The sequence below is a fragment of the Microchirus variegatus genome (genome assembly GCF_963457635.1).
Source record: "Microchirus variegatus genome assembly, chromosome: 11".
NCBI lineage: Eukaryota > Metazoa > Chordata > Actinopteri > Pleuronectiformes > Soleidae > Microchirus > Microchirus variegatus.
The window spans coordinates 22808035-22813600 of NC_139812.1; positions in this window are offsets into that span (position 1 = coordinate 22808035).

Genomic DNA, 5566 nt, shown 5'->3' on the forward strand with positions numbered 1-5566 from the left:
TCACATCACAGCTTGTTTCTTTGTGAATTCTCTACATCCATACTACTATGTTTTGGTTTAAAATTGTCTATACTAGCCCGTTGTTTTAGAAATTGAATAAAGAAAGGGTTCTTTATTCAGGATCATATTAGTTTGGTGCTGTTTTTGGTCTGGACAGGCAAAAATCGAACCAGTTTTACTCCACATTCATGTCCTGATCTTATCAGTCATAAATGAACTGTTAACTGTGAATGAGAAGCTCTGTTCACATTGACTTTAGTTTTCCACTTTTTTGCTGCTGAATTTTTGCCACATTATTTGTTTATTTTCATCCTTTTCTATTTCTGAAACGTAAGCAAGCAACTACAGAGGCGAGAATGTTATCTCTGGCATGTTATGGAGACAGATGACTTCTAAAACAAACCTGAAACACTCATCTAGAGACATTATTTAGCCAACACAGTCACGTACACAGCACGAGTGGCATACAGTATGTAGTATGGACAGTGATAACGTGTTTAAATCTGGGTTTTTGTACAGTATGTCCATGCACCTACTATGTCTGGCCTTGGATTTGGGTGGAGGCTGTCACGAGCTCACATGAGTGCATGCATCACGGAGCAGGGGTTCTCATCCAAACCCCACCCAAAAACCCGGTCCCCTGGTGTGGGGAATTACTGGGCCTCTCCCAGCTCCTGGTAACCCCTTCATTATCCACACACCAATGGGTCCGGATCAGATTCAGCCTTTCTGCGGGGAGGGGGGGGGGGGGGGAGGAATGGAAATTGGGAGCTAGGGGCTGCAGTCCATGCATCTGAACAATGCCTCAATGTTTAAGAAATGGTCTTGTTGGACGGGAAGTGATCGAGTTCTGTTGTGGTTGGAGGTTTCCTTGTTTTCACATGGTTGTTTGTGAGAGTTCGATTATCTGGATGCGTCGATATAATTATCACGTGCTTAATTAGCGCACGCGTTGTTTTACAGAAAAATTTGATGCTGCTTTTTGCCGTCTCTGAGAACTATGCGGCTTGTGTGCTGTCGCCATCACTTTCTCTCTCTCTCTCTCTATGTCCTCTATTCATTTTTAAATTAACCTCCTAATGGACCTCATCTGTCCAGAGAGAGCCTATTAACTAAAGCCCTGCTCTCATCCAGGGCCACTGCCACAGAGGGCTGCAGACCCCACTCACATAAACCTGCCCCTTACTGCCCATCACACACACATCAGGAAACAAAATTAAATGTTGAGAAAACTAAGAGGCAACAAAAGGATTTCATTATATATAGTTAATTACCTCGAGGGCCGGTGCAAACTGAAGAATTAGAAGGTTTTAATTGCTCTATCACCTGGTCCCTGTGAGGAGAGCAACTCGGCAGTGAGCCTGATTTGTTTTAAATGAGCTGCCATGGGATGGGGTGGACGCTCGAGGCTCAGAATCTGCCCTCCATCACCCATAGGTGATGTGGTGGACTGGAGGAGTGTATAGCATGAAGCCAGGAGGCTCCTGAATGGCAAATGTCAGCGTCGGTCTCTGAAGCTCTCTTCAACTACATACTAAAATTGAAGAGGATATCAATAATCTTTAAACCTCACTGAAGTTGCCAAAAAAAAGAGAGGAAAATGAACACAATGACCATTGCTAGTAGTAGTTCTGCTCTGGAGGGTTGTTGTTTTTTCACTCTTGCATCATCCATGTGAGAATTGTGACGCCAAGAACGTGGCGAAAACAAAACAAGTCATTGTTTACATGCATGTTAAAAGTACAATTTTAGTCGGAGTAAGACAATAATTCCGTTTCTAAATGTCACGTAAGCAACTTAGTCCGACTAAAATGATTTTAGTCTTAGTCTGACTAACATACCAAAATAATGCAATTCATAGTCCGATTACTCCTGTGTGTGTACGCTTATTCATACTGAAGTTGGACTTTCTTCCCCTCTCTTTGACCCGGATGTAGAATTAGACGACTTATAAACTGCAGTACCGTTGTTGCCGAAGATCGTGCGGCAGGGTTGGTGTCATTTCTTCGGACAACACAGCAACCACAATCGTGATCTAATTTTTTTTATCATAATTAACATATTGAGCAAGTACGAAACACACAGAACCACAGCACGTTCCATCTCACTGTTGGTAGCTAGCGATTTTCCCCTCCGCATGTATATTTGGGATAGGCAAGTCGGATTGCCATTGTCTTAGTCAGACTAAGGGCTTAGCTTGATTAAACTGCATGTAAACGTACTGAGTGATAATGTGATAATGTCACGGTGGTTGCTATTTCGCTTTGGTCAATGAGTGCTTTCCCACGTTTTGAGAAAATAAGGATTGTCACAAATGTTCATGCTAGCATCTCTGCTAAAGATGACTGCGCATCATAGCATTGCGCTGGACACTTTTCCAGTCGTTTGACCCGGGAGTTAATGCTGATGAAACGCATTCCCACTAGTGAAAAAACGTGATTAAACATGGATTTGTTGTTGTTTTTCACCAGAGTTAATGGGGGTATAATATGTTTTTACTGGACAAAAAAGTAACAGCACAGTAAAGAAGCTCTGTATTTATTTTTTTTGATCCGAAGGATTCAAAGCCCTGACGCAGTAACTCCCTCAGGGTGCAGAGGTAGCCGTGGGATTTGAGCACCAGTGTTACAGGAGCAATTAGCATATTCCTGTATTAAAGGAGGGAAGCGTGACAGTGTTTTCCACAATGTCAGTATGTATCATTAAAAGGCATATTTTAATTAGGGACATGTTAGTTCGTTACACTAAATGGATTAACATTGCTTGTCAAGGGAAGAGATGTGTTTTACATTTAAGTCCACTGGGGAACAAGGTCTCAATTTAACAAGACATCTTAAGTTGAGATGGGTCTTGTTAGTGGGGACTCAGAAATGGCACTCAGACGGTGTCATATTTTGAGAAACGTGTGACGACGCTGCAATCGCGAGGCCTCTGCTTTCATGTAAGTGAGTGTAAGAAGTCAATTATTGTACTGCAAATAGTCTGCGAGCTGCGATCTGGAAACAATATGCTCTCCGTGGCTGACAGTTTTCGCTAAAATCATTAACAGCAGAGCGTCTTTAACTCAGTTCTACGATATATATATAAAACAAACCAAGGCAACTCGAAGCGTCTCTTTCAAAGTTTATGAGGAGGGATTTAAAAGTGAGGAGCTCGACAGTCGACTTTCTGGCGATGCAGCGAGTGTTGGTTCTGCATGACCGTTTGGATCAAAGAGTGGTTATCTCTCCTATTGAGCTGTTCTCACCTCTGTCTTCTCTCATTATGGGCTGGACAATAAGAATTTCCCTCCATTAATCAGAACCCGATCCCCGGGTCAGCCGTCGCACAAACACCTAACAAGCCAAAAAATGCAAAAAACAAAGCGCAGAAATTTAAAATAAATAGAAAACTACGGGGGAAAAAAAAAACCAAGACAAGCATCTCCTGAATGTCATAGATGCCTGAGAATTGATTTCTTCCCTGTTAGAGGGAGAAAATGGGCGAGAAACTGCTGCTTAGCCAGAGGTTCTCGTAAATTAGATTCACTTTGTGTGTACAGTCAGCGATCGGTCAGCAAAGTCAACAGGAAGTGCTTGTGAAGTAAGCACATATTTAATATAAATTGGGTTTGTTTGTTTCTTTTTGTGCTGTGAGTGAAATAATCCTCCTCCTGACGTCAGCGCGACTACATGTTGTTTTCCATCCATGTATATGAATAACAGCCTATGTTATAGACGATGTGTTTCCAGAGTTTCTATAAAGACGGCGTGAACGCGCCGGCGAGACTATCGGCACAGAAACCTGCAGCTGTGTTATTACATTTCTTACACACCTGCTGTGCCAACAACACTCGTGAAAGGATTAGGATTTGCAGCCTTAGAGGAGTAAAAAAAAAAAAAAAATCAGTGCCTGAATTCTTGACATGTGCTGTGCACATTCATGAAGTTCCCACTGAAAGATGAGATTAATTCCGACTTGTACAAATGCAGACATGATGACAGATGCATTCAGGTGAATGCTGACAAAAATTTTAAAAATCACACCAATTACACGTCCACGTCTCCCAAGCCCCCCCTCTTTTCCACACCGCGCCATTTTCCATGAGATTATCTGCGGTGGAACATCATCACTCCTATCCTCTGTCTGTCACTTAGTCCTGTCCGAGGTATAATGTCCTGCCCTACTTTGCCAGTTCTTGATTAAAATGTTGACTTTTTGCTGGGTAATAACCTGATTAATGTAATTGAATGTAAAAGGGCGTAGCTCAGCAGCACTGCTGATCACTGGAGATGGATTAGGAGAGAAGGCTTTCAAATTGAATACAGTTCTCCCTCCTCAGCTTGTTAATTGTGCCGTTTACCACTACCTGAGTCAGTGACCACTGCTATTTAGTCTCTCTAATGATGATGCACAGTCCGAGCCGACCACAGATAATTAAAAAAGCCTTTCCCACCACTGCCCCACCACCCCGTCTCTCTCTGTCTTTAGTTTGGTGTTGCATTGACAAGCCACACTGAGGCTAGATATTGAGCTGTCCACTTGGCAGAGACTTGGCTGCGGGACCATGCATGCAGTCTCTCTAAACGGCTGTTGTGCTCTTTCTAGGATGAAATGTTGGTATAGATGTTTAATGTCCGGGAAAAAGTCTGAGGTTTCATCAAGCTCCTCCGGTTAAGATGGTTTTCCCCCTCGTTGCATTTGCGCTAACATGTAAGTGCTAAAGTTTCAGAAATAATTGCTTTCCACTTGGAAGTCTTTAAGAAGTGGTGGTTTATTAAATCTCCTTGTTGTCGCGCTGGTTTACTGTAGCTGAGGAAATAAAAACAGATTTACCTATTTGTTATTGACACTTCAGCATCTAAGGGCGATACAGACGTCATGTTTCTGGTCCAAATGGAAAATAATAAGCACTAACATGAGGGAATCATCTTTGCATGGTCATGTTTTTTGTTGTTGTTTCACAGACGTTGGCATCAAGTGTTGTAAATAATAACATTTCTGCAAACCACACATTTGTGTCAGTTAACGTTTCTGAACACATTTTCATCTAGCTACACTCTTAGAAATAAGAGGGCTAAGTAGAACCATACAAGGTTCTTCGGCTTGTCCTCATAGGAGAACCCTTTTTGGCTCCAGGTAGAACCTTTTAATAAAGGTTCCACCTGGTACCAAGATTTTAAAATCCTTTATCCAGGAAAGGGGTTTTAAATGGTTCTCTGGATCAACATGGCTCTTACTGGAACCATTAGAGTTACCAAGAACACAGAAGCAAATGGTTCCAGGTAGAACCATTCCGTGAATCTCTTACACACAATGTCCAGTTGAGGTTATTGCTGTTTTGTTTGGTTTTGTTGTCTAGAAAAGCAATCGATCAAACGAAATACCAGTCCTTTTATAGAAATAACTTGATGATGCCCACACTATGTCTAAACAAATCATGTTAAATAAAAGCCACTCAACTATGGTAAGAAAAAGAAAAAATGTCTTAAAAAAGAGCTCAGATATTGATTATTAAATCTAATATACTACTTTTTTTTTTTTTTAGCAACAACCCAGCAAGTAAATACCAAAACAAACAAATAGC